At 39.7% G+C, this 22,459-nt stretch overlaps 1 protein-coding gene across 9 annotated transcripts in view; it reads right to left on the reverse strand.

Moving 5' to 3' along the window:
- The window catches only part of LOC139463861 (poly(rC)-binding protein 3-like), a 348,995-nt gene that overhangs the window by 78,383 nt on the left and 248,153 nt on the right, over window positions 1-22,459 (reverse strand). For 5 of the 9 annotated variants that reach the window (XM_071245252.1, XM_071245251.1, XM_071245253.1 and 2 more), the window contains exons 6-7: window positions 19,545-19,751; window positions 6,323-6,380 (exon numbers count right to left, since the gene is read on the reverse strand). The exons of 1 other annotated variant lie outside the window; for it this stretch is intronic. The gene's annotated coding sequence lies outside the window, so the exon portion shown is untranslated. Of the gene's footprint in view, window positions 1-1,961; window positions 1,984-6,322; window positions 6,381-19,544; window positions 19,752-22,459 lie in introns of those variants that run through there. 3 more of the 9 variants (XM_071245243.1, XM_071245246.1, XM_071245250.1) reach the window with 3 other exon arrangements.

A 22,459-nucleotide genomic window follows, 5' to 3' on the forward strand; every position in this document is an offset into this window, starting at 1 on the left:
CTTCCGAAGCGTATTGTCTTGCAAATGATCACTGCTATTATTCCACGTCAACATTGTGCTATTATGCCAAAGCACGGATATCAAAAGTTAGAGCTGGCTTATTTACGCAGTATAATCCCATTTCGCCATCCCCCAATTGACTTGGCATCGATTCCTGCTGAAATTGTTCTTCAATACCCCCATCAAAGGCTGTTCAGTATGTTTTTATATTCTCCACAAACTTGTGAAATGAATGCAAATTTGAATTAACGTCCATAAACCAATATTTAATGGACAGAGTCTCCTAGACTGGGAGTGACAAGCTGGAACTATAGCCCCTGTTTCCGTCCAAACCATGCCACACGAATACAAATCCCATTAGATTATCATAAACATTCGTTTTAATAGCACTGCCAGTGTATCGGCCTCCAGAGGAGAGCCATGTCTATATATGTTGTGTACCTATAGTGCTGGACTGGGCTCATGGTGGAAGGATATGGACAAAGTGATATCAGATTTTGACCAAACACAGCACCATATGAGGAGCGGAGAACAAAGTATTGTTGGGAGTTGGTAGGGTTTCATCCCTCCAGAAATATTCAAAGAAAATCCAGAAAGACCCCAAGATTGATTCTGATGGTGACCTTGTGGGCCATCAAACCAAGGTCGTGTGTGCGTTTGTTATTTGTTTGTTGTTTAACCCCACACTCAGCAATATTCCAGCTATATGACTTTGGTCTGTAAATAATAGAGTCTGGACCAGACAATCCTGTGATTGACATCATGAGCATCGATCTATGCAATTGGGACACGATGACATACATCCAGTCAGCGAGTCTGACCACCCGATCCCATTGATCGCCTCTTTCAACAAGCATGGGCTGCTGAAGACCAATTTTAACCAGAGATGAACATGTCATTTCTAACAAACAACATACCCACTAGGCTATCCAACTAGAACTGAAAACTAATGAAACAAACTCATATTCTACTCTATAGTGTCGATGAGGACTTAACACCCAGATATGAAGGTCCATTGTCTATTCTGTCTTCTGAGTTGACTCCTCAAGAACCAAAACCAATGATACTGCACTCTACCCCATAACAGAAATTCTTAAAATGGTACTATATTCATTCATATCTGATAATAGCAACATTCAAAATTTGATTATCAACACAACACTAATCATCATTATAGATTCTGTGATGAAATTCAGAATAAAACAGATTTGAAGAAGAAGAAAAAAATGACTCCAAGGCGTAATAGTCAGGTTTCCAAGGACTACTTCTGTGCTTGATAGCGAAGACTCTGCATACACCTATGTTAGGGAAACGAGATTAATGAGATCACAACCTGCTGATCGATTAACATCATTACGTTTAGATAGCTCCAAACCAGTTCATCCTTTTCCCTAGATGGACTTGACAAGAGGAATAGTGTGCAAGCTTATTCATATCAACCAAGCAGTAAATAGAATGTAACGTCTATTATTAACCACCTGTCAATCATACCAAGACTACAGCATGGTATAAGTTCACAATTGATCTAACTACGATGCTGTTTGTCAAATCGAAAATCTGTCCTAGGGTAAGCGCTGACCTCATAATACTAAAAAAGAGAAAATCTCAATGAACTTATGAGACTGGTCAGTCTCCAAGCAATTAATGAAATGTCTAGTTATTGGTTTTAATGAAGCAAATGTGAAAAAACTTCTTATATGAAACTACCTTTATTTCTTGGGATAAAACTGATTTTCACATTGTTTACTCTTATGAACGAACCTTTAACTTTAGAAAGTTAAATTGTCAAGAATAATTATTTAAATAAACAGATCATCATATAAAATTAAACTTCGTAAAAAATTGGAAGGCAAATTCAGATGCAAGGAAAATCTGTCAATAACAAAGCTATCTTAATCCAGAGGCTGTATCAATGGAGATCAGTGTATGATGGGAAGGGAGGACATAACCAACACTCGAACCTGACACAGTTCCACCCATCTCCAGGATGGTATCCAAGATAGAATCCATCGGACCTGTAGGAACTACAAGATTCCCCCTTCGTATTACAAAAGGAGAAGTGACTACAAATACAGTTTAAGATCCCTCAGAATGCTCACAATCACCAGTTTGATTTGTTCGTTGTTCAACACTGCACTCAGCAAAGTTTTAACATCTTTTGGTACAATGTGGCCAGGGGATCAAACCGCCAACCTTCCACTCTACAGGCAGATGTTCTATCAACTAGACAACGGAGGTGGTCCAGCGGGAAGAAAAATCCTATTATGTGAGCATGGCCACAAATACCATCAAAACTGACGATGCCTCAATAGTTCCATACAGCCGATGCACAATTAATGCAACATGTCAAGGCATTAAACTCGGCAAACATGCAAGCTAGTTGAAGCTACTAAAACAAGATTCCATTAATCTGGAGTGACCCTGGATGAAAGTTCTTCCAGCTGAGTTGGTCGAGTGTGACAATTTTGCTGTCAATCACATGTGATCAGTGAAGGGATTAGACCCGGCCTGATTGCAAATCTTCATCAAATGAAATGAGCGTATTTCCACACCCTGATCAATTACTGTCAACATGGCCACAACAGAGCAAGTCAGTGATTGCAGGCCTCCTTTCCATTAGACAAAGATTCTGTCAGTCCATGATTCCGTCAGACCACAATTCCAGACCCAGTTTCTAACAAAGTCCATGATTTCTTCATTTCAAAGATTCCAGAAGTCCACAACTCCATACCATTTCCACTTGCATGTCAAAGTATTTATTGATTATTGTTCATTATATCAACCACTGGTTTTTCAAGTCAAGACTGGATTATTTACTGCTGTGATATAGCTGTAATTTGTCGAGGGATCGAACCGACGACCTTCCTGTCACCAGGAGATACTCTATCCACTACACCACAGAGACAGTCCAATGTTACCAAACTACTGACTGACCATACTACAAGATGGAATTAGACCAGTCTAACATCTCATCCAAAAATAATTGTCTATTTTTACCCTGATGATCTTATCAAGTCACAAGACCCCTTGACAACATGTCAACATGTTACAAAGGCTCTGATTGGTCCTTTGATGTATTAAACGAGGTTCATTTCTCATCACTGCCATAACGAACATGTCTTGGGGAACAAACAGACTGATAAATATTTTACAGTTGCCCATTCCATCTGAAGGATAAAATTAGAATTTATGTCATTGCTCTTTCCGTCCTATCAATGCCTGAATTGCATGTCATTGTAATGACAAAGAAGACCACGAGTTTCAGTTAATATATCTTATTTCCTCACATTCTTTGATAAGGCTGTGTGACGAATATTTGATGTGACGGCAATAAACTTATTGCTTTACACAGACAATTCTATTAAGTTTTTTATAGAAAGAAAGAAACAAATTTGCATTTACAGGTAAATCGAATCAATAAAACAATTGTATGGTTATCACACTGCTATATATAGGTGAGGTGAAATGGGGTTTTACGTCGTGTTCAAGATTATTGCACTTACAAGGCAACGTGTATACAACAGGAATACGTGTGTGGCTGCTTGTCCTAGTCCAGACTAATATTTCATTGTCCTGCAGTTTATCATAAATACCCCACGGTATACTCCTTCCGAGCTGACCAGTATTTCTTTTATCCCTTTAATGCTGAGCACCAGGCAGGGTAACAACAAGTACCACCATTAACATCTTGTGGTTTGACGCAACCAGGGAACAAACTAGCCACCTTCCGCTCTCCAAGCAAATGCTCTATCAACAAGGTCACTAGGGCGGTTTTGCTATATGTAAAAAGCATCAGTATGACCTGAAATAAGCCAGGTCAGAATCCTTCATCTACTAAATGACTTGTTCCACACATTTCTACATAAGAAACTGACCTTCAGCCACAGTTCCACATTTCATGCTGTCCATTCCTGCCCCTTATCTCAACAGCAAGCAATCTCTCTCCTTTGCTAAGCAGATTAATGTTATCATCAACACAGCAAATCTGCTAGTAGACGACTCTGCCATTATGAAATATGCCTCCCTCATTAAAGCTGACTTTAATAAACGATTGATTTATTTTTCATGCTTTAAACACAAACGAGTTGTTAGTTTGCTCAAGAAAAGCTAGCTCATAATGAACAGATATTAAACACGTCAGTTAATTGAAGAAACGTCCAATGAAGTTAAGGAAGAAATCAACTGCATGATAAATATTTGCAAATATTGCCCACTAAATGAATTGTTGATTAGGCATGCTTAACAACACTGCTTTCCTTTCACACATGTGGTTTCCTAGATGAGGTCAATTCTGATTTAACTGGCAATTTATTCTGAATGTTTTATTTGCATTCTTTTATTGCAAAAATTAAGTCAAAGTCTATAAAATGAAATCAGATCCATCAAACGTAAACTGTTGATAATACAATCAATAAAAACTATTTCTTTAATTTTACAAATTTAATCAATTTTAACCCAAATCTATAGCACACTTCCACTTAAATAGGATTTATTTCTGTGATCTTAAGTGTGCAAAAAGATGAAACTACAAATTTTCCTGAAGATCAAAAGTGTTAAATACTTAAATCAGGCAACAAAAACTGCCAAGCAATTTTTCAATGAAGCCTACCTGATGTCTTAAATCCAAATTGAACTAATGTTAATGGCAAAAAATTACAAGAAAGTTTACACTTGAGCCGAGGGGAATCCTGTCAGATTTGTACAAGACGACCAATAATGGCCAAGAATACACCCAAGCCCTCGAGGAGGTCTGAGCTGACATTTTGTTCAATTCACCTGAATGAGAAAAAAATATTGGGGATCTCTTCCAAAGTGCTGCCAAACCTGAACAAAACTCAAGCGCCTGTTCTTCAATTCCTGCCCATTTATAGAACACTGAATTCTCAACGCCATCTCAATTAAAATGATTTCTGGGTTTTTATCATGAAATTCATAGCAACATTTGAACGCTGGTTGTCAAGCATTGCCTAGGGAAGTCATTCTGAGTCCCATGGTGCCATGTCAACATAGCTAAATACTGAATTTTTTATAAAGGATTACTATCATCACAGACCATTTATTCGAATAAAAGACACCAACATTCAAATTTGCATCATACTTTCATGTGTTTTTCACGAGATATTAAATAATAATCCTTTTGAGGCATCACCAAATAAAATTTGTTCAAACTATGTTCTGTAATAGTTATTTGGATACTTTAATACTTTATATACAGTTAAATAGAAAGTGTGTAAGTGATGGGTGCGAGCGTTACTGTCTTGTGAACACCAGGTGTCTTCACTGATTTTCAGTGATCCATTCACATAATTTTCATTACTCTTTTGTCATTTATGCCCAATGGAATCTGTTGCGACAGATATTCCAAGACTGTTAATTCTTTGGCCTTGATGTATGGCCAGTAATGGACAAACTAATTACATTCACCTCATGAAGGAGTAGACATATACGCCAAATAATAAAGAAGTTGCCATCCCAGAAATATCTCTCTTATGTGTATTGAACCTGACACAGTTCCACCCATCTCCAGGATGGTATCCAAGATAGAATCCATCGGCCCTGTAGGAACTATTCTAAATGCCATTCAAAGACTTGAAAATAACTACAATTATATATACCTACTCCTGTGTGCTCAATGGTAGTCTGTGTGGTCCTAATACCACTTATAAACAATAATTCATTTCTTTGGGATTATCCAAACTGCAGTCAATACAGAAAAAACACTTCCTGTCGCTGTGTGTCCATATACGTGAAGCCATTATGACAATGGGAAATGAACTGGATCACCATGTGCAGCACTAGGCGAATAAAAGAGAAGACATTTCACGGAAAGAAATTTACTGTTGGCCATGAAAGAAGTGTAGAGAGCTCCACTATGGTCAGTAAATATGCCATCCAGGGCTAGTCCTCTGCCAGAATACACAATCACCGCTAGTTTATTACAGCAAGGCATTTTGGATCGCCACTAAATCACTTCGCTGTGCTAATTGGGCCATCGTGCTGAGAAAGCCTATAGAATTGGAAAACCGAGTCTAAAGACTTCACGATCATGTTTGCCGAGTTGTAAAAACACGCTTAGGAAGAGAAACGACAACAGATGTACCAATCTGAGGAAGTTTGCAAAATTGTGGAGAGACACGTTGACTTGAAGAATGAACATGTTTTGACATGAGGACAATGAGAAGCATGTTTGACAAATGACTTTGCGGTAATTTTGACAACTGGAGGAACACTATTACATGTGACAGTCGTTAATTGTGTTTTTCAGGATGCACTTATCATTCCTTTCCATGCAGACACACAGACACACAGGATGCTAGCTTACCTACAACTTGTCGCACTCGAACTACTGTCAAATCAACAAGAGAAGGACTGCCACATACCTGGAAGAAATAGTCATACATTAGCAACAAGAAAGTGTTTTATAGCAACTCAGAAAGAAAAAACACATATGATGTATGATGTAACTTCTCCCTGCGGATACCACCTGACAATGTTCAGGGAAATACATACACATCATTCAAAATTACAAAGCACAAGAAAGTAAGTCATTTTTGCGCCCCTAACAATAAACGAGAGTATCATCAATTAAAAATTCCAAATCTACAACCAATAAACTAAACAAATAAAAATGTTTGTATCATATTTAATTTCATTGAGTATGGTTTTATGATGCTTTTGTCAATGTTCCAGCAATATCACGGCGGGGGACTCCAGAAATGGGCTTCACACATTGTACCCATGTGAGGAATTGAACCCTGGTCTTCGATGTGACAAGCGAACGCTTTAACCACTAGGCTACCTGACCACCCATATCATACACAAACACCATGTCCATTGAATTTCTACATTTTTCACAACGAAAACTCAAAAACATGCAGCAGTACTTTTCAGTCAAAAATTCCTCAACATGATTCAACTCTGTTTTACATGAATTATCAAAACAAATATTATGACATTCAGTTATGTAGTTGAGAAAGTGCTTGCTTATAGTGCTGACATTCTGAAAACAAATATTTCGTATCAGGGACATTACCGCATGACAGCTGACATTCTCAGGTTTTACTCCAAGCACAAAATTTTTGACAAAATCAAAGAGTGTAAAAACATTGTCCCCATATCTTATTCCCAGCCCTGTTTACAATGGCAGCAGCACAGCTGCAGCAATACACAGAAAAAACAGCAACATGGCCGCAGCGCTAACATAGACGACTAATTTCAGAGAGAGAGAGAGAGAGAGAGAGAGAGGGGGGAGAGAGAAGAATGAGTGAAAACATAGGAGAGAGGAGAGAAGAGAAAGAGGTAAGAGGATAGGAGAGAGAAGATAGGAGAGGAAAGATAGGAGAGAGGAGATAAGAGAGGAGAAAAGAGAGGAAAGAAGATAGGAAAGAGAGAATATAGGAGAGGAGAGAGAATAAAGGAGAGGAGAGGGACTATAGGAGGAGGAGAGACAGGATAGGAGAAAGGAGATAAGAGAAGGAAGAGAAAAGATAGGAAAGAGGAGAGAGAGATAGGAGAGAAGAAACGAGAGTGAGTGAGTGAGTGAGTGAGTGAGTTGGGTTTTACACCACTTTTAACAGTATTCCAGTTATATCACAACGTGTCAGCTTCATGAAGGAGGAAAGTGAAGTGAAAGAAGTGATGCAGGTCTCTGGTGTGCCCAAGGGATGCAACTCTGCACAGAGAGAAAGAGCAAATATTACACCTATAATACAGCAGGGTTTATCAAGAGCGAGCTTCACACATTGTAACCAAGAAGGAAAAAAACCTCATATTGCCGCAAGCAAGTAAACGTTCTGACCACTGGGCTACCCAACCACCCAATCCATTCTGTAGTAGTCATTTTGGGGGTTGTAGAAATCATCCACAGAAACTAATAACTATTTAGCAGATTATCAATATTGAAAATCCAACTAAAATGGGGATGTAAAAATACATATTGAAATGAACCTGTGTTTAAACTATGCTTCGAATTTGAAAATAGAATTATTGAGCAAGCAAAAAGAGTGATGACGTTCACATACTGTTGCAGCAACGTTGCGAAGAGTTCACTTAACTGTGCACTCTTAAGCAAAATTAACTCTCGACTCTGCACCGTTAATCACCTTAGATGTATGCCTGACAAACATGTTGTTGTTTGCGAGAAAAAAACATGTTCACAACTGCCACGTGGCAGAATGGTGAGCATGTGGCAACAAATGAACACGTGGGGGGGAAAAAACATGTCCTTCATCTCCGAGATTTCAGCATTTTTACATACTGTTATCAAGTTTTGTGATTTGATTACTATATAGAAAGTTCATTTGAGACAATTATTTCATCATTTTTACATACTGTTATCAAGTTTTGTGATTTGATAACTATATAGAAAGTTCATTTGAGACAATTATTTCTTCGTTTTTGTTCTATTTCCTAAGAAAAAAATGTAATTGGGTTACATTTGATTGACAGCATTGTTTTGGTAATTTACCCCATTGGACATATATTGGTCATGATCGAGCTGTTGTTGGTTTTCGTGATCACTGAGAGTTAAATCAGCACAGGGACTATCACCAACAGTGACATCCAGGGATGTCACAGGAAGGATGAAACTGGATTTGCCAAGGAATGCTTCCCCTGATTGAATGTTTGGCTTCATATTTCAGAGGGGACACGGGTGGCCCAGTCGTCTAAGGCACTGAGATTCGCTGTGCAGAGTTGCGTCCTCTGGGCACGCCAGAAACCTATGATTGTGGGTTCAAATCCTGGTTCGCCCCGATTATGTTTCTGGGTTTGTCAGTACCATACCCGTGCTCGTGGATTTCACCGAAGTGGTAAACGTCTGAGACCTGCAACACTTCAGGCTTTCCTCCCATATTAAGCTGACATGTCATGATATAACTGGAATACTGTTAAAAGCGGCGTTAAACCCAACTCATTCACTCATATTTCAGAGCCTGTATTTTCCTTCACACCAGGTTGCAAACAAGGAAATGTGCTAACAGTCAAATAAGATATTTCCAATATGATTGTTAACACATTTCTAAAAAGTACAATTAAAAGGTCAACAATTTCTATTAGTAAAAAAACATTTAAAATGTAAAGAAAAGAATTATCTTTTAATATTTCCAACAGCTCAAGTTTGGATGCAAACCAGAATTGTAGAATATATCTTTTTTTATAATTCAAACCAAACAAAACATGGAATTTATTCCGCCCAAATAAGAAAATGTCAATGATATTTGCTTGCAACCAATAGCAAGACTGTGATCAGTTCTGTGTACTGAGTAGCAGTGTGGAGAATAGTATATGCAGCAATGGCTGATCTTTTGCCCTCCTCCAGTTCAGTAGAAGCCTCACATGGATGACATAAAAGGCACTTCAGCATGTGTCCAGTGCTTCCAGGTGTTAAATGTCTAAATTGTCTATTTCAGTCAAAATACAGGTGTACAAGACAAAAGCCAGCAGTGATCCCCACTCCCTATCTCAAGGATCCCACTGTGCTGCAAGGCTTAATTGCTCATATTTCTGTCTCCCATAATTCGTACATGATTTCTTCATGTGTCATGTGGTTTATATAAATTTTTACACATGTGAGTCATTTTTATGTTTTCGGACCGACGAAATGTAATTTATGATTTTTTTCCCAGCTGCTGCCAAAAAGGACATTGAGTATGAATTACAGAAGACAGAGAGAGTGTCGTTTCACTATTGTTGCAGCGCCACACAGCAATATCCCAGGTGGGGAATTCACACAATTCCTTAATAAATTGCGAAGCGTTAACATGATCGCAACTCCCATACTTTAACACAGGCTTGCGGTAGTCGTAGTGTTAAGATGATCGTAACACCCATACATTGACATAGGCTTGCGGAAGTTGTAATGCTAAGATGCTCCTAACTGCCATACAACACAGACTTGCAGTAGTTGTACTGCTAAGATCGCTTTGTGGAACAGGGCCCAGGTCTTCAGAGAGAATACCAATCAGGCTTCCCCACCTCAAAACAAGACAAGAAGTGAGCAGGGCTCACTAATACCCCCAACTTCGACTCCATCATATTTCTATCTTCAAAACCTTAAAAAAGCAATATTAAAAGAGCCACTAAAACATCATTTTTTCTAAGAATTGTATTAGTATGGAAACTGTGTCCCTAAATTTGAAAAGAATCCACAGTTATTTTCAAGTTATAGGTTGCACAAATGTTTCAGTAAAGAAATGGAAAAATAACCAAGCTGTATTTTTTTCAGAATATCCAAATATTGAAATAAAACTTTGCACTGCACCTCTCCTATGGATATAAAAAGTGTTCACCAAAAGAATCTATTCAGTAGTTTTCAAGTCATAGGTCACACACAAAAAGGTCCTCGGAAAGGACGGACGGATGGAATTCCTTGGTATAACTATATAGCTCCGCCCTTTTAGGCCGGGGTATAATAAATCAGATCTAGCATCATCATAATTTGGTCTACTTGTCCAGAAATAAATGATTATAACTGTGATAAGTTTCTGTGTATGAATATAAGAGTAAAGTACACCTTCGTACATTATCTCCAATGTGCTTGTAGATATCCTGGTCCCTCTTGTCCAATACAGATGTGCAAATTGGTAGGAAAGAGCAGTGATGAAGTGAGTGAGTGAGTTGGGTTTAACGCCGCTTTTAACGGTATTCCAGTTATATCACGGCGTGTCAGCTTAATGTGGGAGGAAAGCCCGAAATGATGCAGGTCTCAGATGTTTACCACTTCAGTGAAACCCACGAGCACGGGTATGGTGCTGACATACCTACAAACATAATCGGGGCAAACCAGGATTTGAACCCACAATCATAGGTTTCTGCGAATCGCGGCGCCTTAGTCAACTGGGCCACCCGTGCCCCCAGCAGTGATGAGAATAGGAACTCATCCGAGACCATTACACAAAAACCTAAACTGATGTATCCCAATGTAAGCTGATGGCAGTTATGATTTTCCGACAGCTAAAATAGTGGAATGGGGCAAAGAAAGAAAAAAAAAATCTGTGTTCAGTCTCTACCCAAAGACATGATGAAAGAAAGTCAATCCGGCATGGTACATGCCCAATGTATTAAATATGTATTTGTCAAAAGGAGCATTATTTTTTACTGCAGCTCAAAGATGAGCTTCTACATCAACTGCATGCAGCTCCATAGTCTGTCTAACAGACCCTGATACAAATATATCAAATACAGCCCATGCAAGTCTATAATGTCGGCAAGTCTTGATTACTGCAGTAAAACTTGAAGAGAGTCTCTGGTCTCCTTTTTATTATATTTAAATTAAGATAATTGAACCACTGTTTTTTTCAGTGCGATATGTTCATTTCAGAGACTAGATGTTAGTCTAGTAGTACCTCCCCTGGCCACCCACTGTTGGCATTCCGTCCAACCACAGCAGCCCCAGCCTCACACATCACCAATAGACAGAGGCAAAATAGTTGTGAAATACCAAAACTGCCATACACCTGGGCGATCTGGCTGTAAACTCAACATGTTTGTACAATGGCCGTAGGCACACCCTTGTATCTTGAAGCTCGGAACAAAACCTAATTTTCTCATTGCAACACACACCTGAAAATAGCGCTTGTAAAGATCTGTGTTTCAAGATGTGTTGTACACAAATCGACTATTCCTCTGACGTCAATTGAGTAATACAAAATCTTACATTTATACATTTCTGTGACAAAAATTGTATATTAAACTTGGTTCTTATATCTTCCTTCTCAAATTGCTTTTGAAATTTCTTAAGTTTGAAATTGGTTGAAACTTATTTTATTCATAAGTTTATATTATGAGCTACCGACTGGGCCTTCACTTTAGTGTTCCTCCTTGTTAATCAGGGGTATCTTGATATCATCAATTCTATTGTCAAAGACCACATTCTTGTAAGCATCAACTGACATAACATCAAAATTTGTTACACAACCAATTTTGCTATCAAGAACGTTGAATCATGAATTGTATCCAACTAGCCAAATCTTATGCTAACATCAAAAGTATAATTCAATACCAAACCACAAACCTAAAACAAAAGAGCACTTCTGAAGTTTATAAACGATGGCCAAAAGAATAATTAAATGATATCTTTGTGAAAAACAGCCACATACTTCAATCCAAGTCTCTAAGCATCTGAACATTCACCGAAAGCTGGGAAACTAATCAACAGATTCCAGACAAAATCCAAATCTGCAAACCAATATTTCAAGATGTGTTAAAGTTGACTACGGGCTACAAGGCTCGGTACATCCTCCTCTTCCTCCTCCCATGCACTGGGCACGTGGCATGGAAAGTCAGCAAGGGGTGCTGAGGGAGGGGAACAAAGCCGAAGGTATCTATTACTGCATGAAGGAAGTCAGGAAGGCATGTACAGATCCCCCTGCACTCCACACACAAGTCAGTGTACTGCCATACCATGTCAATAACCCCAGGTGGCCATAGAGCCATCAGACTCTGAGATGTACCACGTTCTGTATCCTCCCTCATAGGCCATACCTCCACTGTGTGGCCAGGACTGTATCCTCGTAGGCCATACCTCCACTGTGTGGTCAGGACTGTATCCTCATAGGCCATACCTCCACTGTGTGGTCAGGACTGTATCCTCGTAAGTCACACCTCCACTGTGTGGTCAGGACTGTATCCTCGTAAGTCACACCTCCACTGTGTGGTCAGGACTGTATCCTCGTAAGTCACACCTCCACTGTGTGGTCAGGAGGACTGTATCCTCGTAAGTCACACCTCCACTGTGTGGTCAGGACTGTATCCTCGTAAGCCATACCTCCAGTGTGTGGTCAGGACTGTATCCTAGTAAGCCAAACCTCCAGTGTGTGGTCAGGAGGACTGTATCCTCGTAAGTCACACCTCCACTGTGTGGTCAGGACTGTATCCTCGTAAGTCACACCTCCACTGCGTGGTCAGGAGGAGTGTATCCTCGTGAGTCACACCTCCACTGTGTGGTCAGGAGGACTGTATCCTCGTAAGTCACACCTCCACTGTGTGGTCAGGAGGACTGTATCCTCGTAAGTCACACCTCCACTGTGTGGTCAGGACTGTATCCTCGTTAGTCACACCTCCATTGTGTGATCAGGAGGACTGTATCCTCGTAAGTCACACCTCCACTGTGTGGTCAGGAGGACTGTATCCTCGTAAGTCACACCTCCACTGTGTGGTCAGGAGGACTGTATCCTCGTAAGCCACACCTCCACGGTGTGGTCAGGACTGTATCCTCGCAAGTCACACCTCCACTGTGTGGTCAGGAGGACTGTATCCTCGTAAGTCACACCTCCACTGTGTGGTCAGGAGGACTGTATCCTCGTAAGTCACACCTCCACTGTGTGGTCAGGACTGTATCCTCGTTAGTCACACCTCCATTGTGTGATCAGGAGGACTGTATCCTCGTAAGTCACACCTCCACTGTGTGGTCAGGAGGACTGTATCCTCGTAAGTCACACCTCCAGTGTGTGGTCAGGAGGACTATATCCTCGTAAGTCACACCTCCACTGTGTGGTCAGGGGGACTGTATCCTTGTAGCTACACTGTGTTGTCATGATTGTATCTTTGAAGCCATACCTCCACCTTCTTGTCAAGAGGACTGTATTCTTCTACATGCCTTACTAGTGACCAATACCTAGCTTTCTTCACATTCATCCTTGTATATAAGAAGTATAAAGATATCTTTAAACTGAAATGCCCACTGTCAATATACACTGCAATAACTTATCTTCAACTAACCAAAACATCTACCTGTGTCTCATATCACACATCAGTTTCTGTGTTCATCCTTCTCTTGCCCTTATCTTACCCATACACAATCCTTTTATTTTCTATACCCCTCCCTTAATTCATCTAAAGATTCATCCAGTATACCCGTCCGCAATGTATCCTCATCAAGGAGACAGTCATTACCTCAACATGCAGGTCCCATAATGTCCAAATACCTGCTGTACCAAACATGCAGGTCCCATAATGTCTAAATACTGGCTATACCAAACATGCAGGTCCCATAATGTCCAAATACCTGCTGTACCAAACATGCATGTCCCATAATGTCCAAATACCTGCTGTACCAAACATGCAGGTCTCATAATGTCCAAATACTGGCTGTACCAAACATGCAGGTCCCATAATGTCCAAATACCTGCTGTACCAAACATGCAGGTCTCATAATGTCCCAATACCAGCTGTACCAAACATGCAGGTCCCATAATGTCTAAATTCCCTACTGTACCATATCTCTACCTGATGTGACCTCAAGTAGTCAATTCTTGCCCTTGTACCCTGACTCCAGTGGTCTTCCCAATACAAAGGCTGTATCACCCTATTCTAACCCATCCCCTTAGTGTGTAAATACTTGCCATATGTTGTCGGTAACCCCAGATGCCAGGAGAGCATGTGGATGGTGGTATGTGTTAGATACCTAATGGACTTAGGACGTTCCACCTATTTTCCTTGCCCTCTCACACACTAGTTTATTTCAGAAACCAAAAGTTGTCAAAACTTTACAATGTCAGGATTGGTCCATCATGTCAAATATTGAATAGAACTTGTTTTCTAATTCAGTGCAGATGTCGTATTCTCTCAGTTACATCCATCTTCACTGATCCAGTGTAGGATTCAAGATTCAAGATTCAAGACATTTATTGTACAGAACATCCCCAAGGGGCAGTGTATGTTTCAATTCTAATTTGATAAATACCATGGACCTGTTTGCCACCATATCTTCATTTTGTGCTTGATTTGAAAGGCATGATGCTAAAACACGTTGTCCAATCATATTCCTCTCATGAACAAGAGAAATTCTGTGCTAAGTTAGATATAGGAGCAATGAAGGAAGCAGGGTCACTTCAAAATGAAGCGAATGGCAAATGGGTCATTTCAAGACAAGAGCTGTGAGTGAAAGTGGCCTAATTTTTCTCCTAATAAACTGACAGAAAGCACTCTGTAAGATTCTCTGACAACAACTCAAACCACAGAACTGATATTTGAATTTGTCATCCAGTAAAAGAAATCTACCTTCATTATTCCACCCATTGGTGATGAGGATGCAAGTCAGAATCAACTGGACAAACACTCCCAGCCTCAGAGGTTAGAGAGCAATTCAGAACACTCCGAAGTTGAAAGCAGCTTAATGCTGATGATGTAAACACGACCCTAAATCTGTTGCATCAGTTTTAATCATGTCAAATTTTTTCATAAACAGATTAATCACTGTCAAAAAATTAGAACTCTGACAAAACTAGTTCTTACAAAATTGGTTTTTAGTGAATTAAACGAGAACTGTAAAGTTCATCAGTATTATAGGAGTTGTAAAAAGGGGGGATAATATCCGTATCGCCCTGTCAGAAAAGAGTGTACTGTGTATTAACATTGCAGGAAGATGTAGATTTCATTGATGGAGGTGGTAACTACTGCAACACCATGGCGCTCCCAATGGGGGGCCCTTTCCTCATTTTCTGATCAAATGTAAGTTTAACAACCAGCCCTAACGAAAACAACCTGTATTGAAGAACTCATCACAATAAAACTTCTTCCACAAATTCCAGGAAAATTTTAATGAGCACACCTAAAGGAAGTGTTTCTCTGGTTAACCACGACTAAGCAGGGAGAAGATCGGTAATAATCTTGGCAGGCAGTGACAAAGGAAAGGGTAAGAAACCAGCCATGCAGAAGCAACGGTGATCGATTCCAGGACATCTTCGGATAAAGTCAAGGGTTGTGATAGAGGGCTTGAAGGGAGAGAGAGGAACCTAGCATGCTTGCATTGAGCTCACAAAAGCCCTCGGACAATGCTGAGACAGCAGGAGATAGGAGGTCAGGCTGGAAGTCTTCAACAACAATGGATAATTCTCATACACCACTGCACCAACATCAGCATGGGAGGGGTGGTTAGACACACACAGTGTCATACTATTGGCAGCTACATTGATGGACACGAACAATTACTGTGAATGATATGACTACCATAGCGGTTTCAAAGTGGAATCCAATAACATGAAGTGTATCTCTATCGCAATGCGTTAAATTGCTAACACTTTAGTGATGCGTTAACACTTTTTTCAATCACAGAGATCTTCCCTGTACAAAGCTAAAAACCTGGAACTAGTTTGTTTATTATCAAACCCAAAAGATGCACAAACTCCTCTAATCTTGAAACAATGTTGAAATGTATTTTCAATACACAGAAACATGGTTATGTGAGTCAGGATACATGTTCAGCATCTGTGGTTTGGCACAGCAGTGTGGATGATTTTCCCCATCTGCATCCTCAGCCGCCTTAATGAACATCAAAGAATCATGAAGCCTTTCACAAAATCCTTGTATTTCACCTTTCTGTACAATGTCAGTACTTACACATTTTTATCACCATCCAACCAACATGTTTTGACAAGGGAGCTCTGATCCACACGTGCAGCACCAACTTCGTGGCCACCAGTGATTTTCAAGCTTCCACACACAAAGCCATTACCACTGCAATCTAGGAGGGAATGAGGTATTATCCAGCTAATTTCTTTCGTAACAGGTACAGTGCTGAAGCTGTCGGGGCAACTAACAAACCATCAGTGATACTAAGGGAAGGGGCCTGTTACACAAGAAGGTTCCTCATCTCAACATGAATGGTTTTTCACTTAGGAATTCCTGTCTGTGGTGTTCTGAGGGCAAGTTCATTGCCCGGCTACCATCAACTTTCTGAACTAACAGCTTAGTCTGACTAACTGATGACAAGACCAGACTTTCAGGAACAACTATTGACTCTAGAGGGTCGTAACTACCAAGACATGTTGCACACTTTACAAAACCTAAGTCACTACTTTTTGTACATAATTCTATTCAAAAGAGATATTTTTACTTACTAAGCCAAAGAATTCATTAATAACAATGCCAACCATAAATACTTTGCTTTAAAATCTGTTAATCAAACAGTATTTTTCAGACTTCTGGATATGACCCTTAACTGGCACAGAAATAGACCCCACATAAATCAAGTTAACATCTCACCTACTACAAGAAATTATTGACATGTGTGATTTTACCAGAGTAAATTCAATTTGCAGCATCACTGAACCTCACCTTCCTCTACCCATCGCAATGAAGTTTTATTAGAGCTATAAGCTTATTGATATAACATTATCCCCTCCCGTGCTGTGAGTAATCCTGCTCCTCACCCATGACCGATTCATTACCTAGCCAGCATCCTCTACACACCATGTAGTATGGCTGGACAACTCCCTACAGTGTGTGTACTCAGTATCACCTGGCTCTGACTGTGTATGGAGGAATATGGGTCCTGAAGAGTGTATAATTTAAAAAACTCCCTACAGTGTGTGTACTCAATATCATCTTGTTCTTACATGCGTATGGAGGAATATGGGTCCAACTAGAGTGTATGAAGGAATATTGGTCCAACTAGAGTGTATGGAGGAATGTGGGACCAACGAGAGTGTATGGAGGAATATAAATAACTTCTATAACTCCCAACAGTGTGTGTACTCAAAATCATCTGCTTCTTCCAATGTGTATGGAGTATGACTCAAACTAGAGTGTATAACTCACATAACTCCCTACAGTGTGTGTACTCAATATCATTTGGCTCTGTGTGTACAATAGGGTGCAAACTGCATAACTCATCTACCTCCCACACTGTGTGTACCTCACTTCTAATGTCTAGCCTGACAGAGTGTGTGTGAGGGTGTGGTGTGTGCCCATTTGAGTGTATAGCTCATTTATCTCCCAGCAGTGTGTGTACGTCTGACATCTGGCTCTGCAGGGTACATGATGAGGTGTGTGCCCAGGTAGAGTTCATAACTCATACATCTTCCTGCAGTGTGCATACTTCCCCTCCACATCATCTGCCCATACAGCGTGCATAACAGGATTGGGATGTGTACCAAGATACAGCATAAATCAAAGAACTCCCTCCACCATGTGTACCTCATTCCTTAACATCATCTGGCTGTGTGTGTGATGGGATGTGTTCCCTGGTAGGGCATATACCACTCACACAAGTCATTAAACTGGGCTAATTCCACCTCCTAATATAATACGACTGGCAGCATGTACGGTGGGGCCTCAAGCACAGCAGAGTACTTTTTCTCCCATAACTCAAAATGTGCATACATCATCCCTCAATATAAACCGACTCCAAAAAAACTACAAGGTTCAATAAGTCTGGCTCTGACAGTCTACAAAGAAGGGAATGCCAATTAAAGGGGGACTCTGCTCCATGGTCTAATGCCTATTGTCAGTCTAGGTCTAGACAGTGATATAAATGACAGGCTCAAAACTAAGACTTTGTATGGTTGCAGTTAGAGTAACCATCAACTGTAAGATGGATATACATCACAAAATTTGATTTACCTAAGTGTATTTTGAACGGCTTGAATCAAAATTGCCAAGGCTGCCAATTTCCTAGTGTCTTCCAGACCCTAGAGAATAAATTAAAACGGAATCCAACTCAAGTCTAGAATGATTTGGTAAGTCGAAATTGCAGAAATTAGGCATTGTTCGAGGCTCTATTTGGATTTTATGTTTTAATGAGATAATTTTATTTCTGGGATTAAATGTTAGTCTACCAATTTCCCAGGCTCCATTAATACAACTTACAAACAAATGTGTATATTCTTCAATATCATTTCTTTCCCAATCTGTTAGCCTTGCTCCAAGGCTGTACTGAAAGAAAGAATTACTACATATCCATGGACCTATCTTCCTAATAGTCCAGTCTAGATATGAGGACAGTGCTCTAAGGACTTCAGTCTCTTTAGGGAAAAATTGTTATTACATACATAATCTAGAACTTTTGAGTTACTAATAAATATTGCCTTAGAGACTTGTGCAAGTTTACCAATCTGTGTATAAGGGAAAGTATATGCAACACACCTATCTACACTTCAAGTATTCACACTGGTTCTGATATCATTCGGACATATATATGTCTGGTGCCCAGCTGGAGTATATAACTCATACAACACTATAATGTGTGTATACTTCACACCTCAGTATTATCCCATACTGACAGATTTATACCACGCTGTCAACATCTGTTGGATCTGAAACCATATCACTTGATAGACCAAACCAAGTGATACACCAAACCGGAATTTTCTCACTTCTTAACTCCTTGAAAATAGTATTGGTGACAGGAATGGGAAATATATACCAACAGATCTTTATATCATCGACATAGCATAACAATAGAGAATGGAATCAGAAGAGCTGTCTACTCTGACACCACCCCAAAACACATACAAACTGCAAAATCCATGCATGTTTGACACTCCCACAGAAAGAAATCCCTGAAAAATCTACTGGTATGCAAGAAAAACTGTTACCAGCAAAGTGTATAGTTGGCAGAACAACTGTTAAATCAATACAATGGTGAGAGAGAGAGAAAGAGCTTGAGAGACGAAGGAAGGAAGCATATGGCTAGAGACAGACAGGCTGGGAGGCAGGTCGGCCGGCATCAACAGACTCCTGGCCCATGATAGACTGCGAGGACTACACGTGCTCTTCCCCCATGCCGGAGTACAAGACAATGGAGAAAGTAAAAATCAACTCACCTGGTCCGCTATCACAGAAATGCTGGCTGTCCTCTCAAGGAGGCTTATTGCTATGTCCCTGTGGCCTGATTGTACAGTAGTGGTGGCATCTACATTACTGGAGAGAGAGATCGGTCACAACATCAGATAACCAGAAGCTCTCATATCAACAGTCAACTTCCTCCCTCTAGCACCGTTTCTTGTCTGCCGGTGTGAAGGAACTAGTTCCTAGGGGAGAGAAATCTCTGTATGAAACCTTATCTACGCGCTTGTGAAGACAAAATCTGGCGTTGCTTTGAGTTGCTGTGGCGGCATTCTCTGTACCTGGCTCTGCCAGCCTGTCTTCATTTGAATAGGCATTCATGCACTCCTACAGGGGGAAACCCTTGCCATGGCCCGAACCACTTACTCAGAGGGGCGGCAGCATGGGCTGACAGCTCTAGTCTTGGAGGATAATCATCAATTTAGCTGCTTCACTAAGCCTTCTTGACATTCCAAATCAATACAGGATTATTTGAGTCTAAATCAATATATTTGCCCAGAATCGATCAGTATAGTGACCGTTGAAAGTCGAGTGGAAGTGACCAATTGTCCCTCAGTGCCATAATGGACTGGTCCACAGACATTGTTTTCAGTCCCAGATGGCAGTGTTAACACAGACTGAGCCTGTTTCAACAAGGGGAACCAAGGCTGGGCAGCCTTCACTATAAGGCAAGTTTCTTTGGGAGTGCCCCACTATTGGAAAAGCCCTTGCTAACCAAGTAATGACTTAAAGCTGAGCAACATTCTAGTCATCGATGTTGTGAAAATAAAAGCAGGCCAAATGTCCTGTGCTAAGTCCTTAATGTCAGGTAACTATGTCTTGTGAAGCAAGTCTGGTGGAAGCAAGAGATACTGAAACAATTTATTATAGTGCAATGCCAACAAAAACGCCACAACTTTTGACTTCTATTTAGCCACCAGGTGCACATAATACTTGAGTAACCAGAGCAAATTTTATGGCAGGAAAATTGAAGATTATTAAGTTCCTTCAGTTATAGAATAGATAGTTTCAATAAATAAACCAGTTAACTGAAAACAAAATCAGTTCCATTGAAACATTGAAATAACTACCATGGCTTGTAATGTTTACTTACTGTGCCTTTATTTTGTAGTTTGTACAATATTGCCACTGTTTCTTCATTGACTGCTACCCAATAAATATCCTATCTTATCTTATTTTATCTTAAGGAACTGAAGCTTCAGAATTTGTCCTCCATAATTAATAAATGGCACTCATAAATTATATCTAATTTCATTCACAAAATGTTCAGGCAGAGAAAATCTGCATCTCCTCCCTAACAATATAATCAATAGCAATATTTGTATTCTGTTTTGTATGTCAATGTTTTAATTAGTCATGTTCATGTTTTGTACCCTGCCCCCTGTGGGTGTTTTGTACAATAAATCTTCTTCTTCTCAGCCTGATTGGGTAAAGGGCTACTTTGTAGGAACCCTAACATACAGTATTCAACAACTCACACAAACACAAGTGTGCTATCAGTCACCATGATTATTAAAACTAAAAATCAATACAGAACTCAAAAGCGACCAATCTTCAAACTAAAACAGATTTATCTAATTTCCCCTAAACCTATATACAGTAAACTACGGTTATAACGAACTCCACAAATGAAGGGACCGCTAATATTAGTTCATTATAACCATAGTTATACATAAGCATATGTACAGCAAGTATAAAGCAAATGGCCTGAACCTAAATAAGTTTGTTATATCCAGTAGCTCATTACAAGCATGTTCGTGATAAACTAAGTTTACTGTATACAGTAAGCCACATAATTTCCTCTCATCCTCAGTGCAGTAAGCCCTCCTGAACCATATCCTTTCCCTAACTTGTATTCTGCCCTGTCATATCCAACTGATCATTAACAGATGTATTGACTTTCCAGCAAGTCAAATAAGCTAGTATCTTGTTGAAGCCAAACATAGATCCTCTTTTCTTCACTGTGATTTCCTTAATGGAATGACAATACCAGATACTGGGCGTGGCACTCCTGCACCAGCATCTGGGTCATGACTTGATACACTTGCCACAGATAAGGCCACCAGTCTTCTCTTTGAGGAAGGGAAATATGAATGGAGGCAGGGTGGATAATTGAAGTACAAAGTGTATTGAAGCTTTGGGATCAGTAAACAAATAAACAGGATGAGATTATGCATAGAGCTGCACTTTATAGACATTTCAACATGCACATCGACAGATGTACATATGAATACATAAACACATACGTGCAGCGATACATCGTGTTCTTGTTCAATGCCGACCTCTGTACATTTTCAACCTTTTGTTGAGATAAAATGCAAAAATGGATCGTTTATTACCAAAAAAATTTCAACATGAACCTCATTACAAGAATACAACTATCTGTGTCAATAAACAGAACAGAAGTCTAATAAAACATCAGTTATATAAAGTTTTAATTGTAATGAAAAAAACCCACTAGTTATCTTCAAGTCTTACAACCTTCAGCCTCATCATTAACAGACTATTCATAACTTACAAACAATGAAAGTATATGCTGAAGTGTTGACTCAATCTTATTTCTATTATCAAGGATAGGAGATCAAAAACATGGCTATAGGAAAGTTGATATATCCTTTGTTTGATAGGCATTACCTAATAGAAGTTGATGGATAAGAAAGTAGACACAATTTATGGATAACTTCTTTAATTACTGTAAAGGCGACATTACGGAAAAGATCCTCATACCATTGTAAAGCATGACAACTGTATTAGGATCTTTACCGAAATGTTGCCTATACAGTAACTTAAGAAGTTGTTATCCATAAATTGTGTCTACTTTGATATATCCAGCTGAACCTAGGTGTGTTTGTATGGTCAGTGTTACTGCATTGCGTGTACACTGTATGGGGAG

The sequence above is a fragment of the Haliotis cracherodii genome, unplaced genomic scaffold (genome assembly GCF_022045235.1).
Source record: "Haliotis cracherodii isolate W230 unplaced genomic scaffold, xgHalCrac1.p SCAF_16, whole genome shotgun sequence".
Taxonomy (NCBI): domain Eukaryota; kingdom Metazoa; phylum Mollusca; class Gastropoda; order Lepetellida; family Haliotidae; genus Haliotis; species Haliotis cracherodii.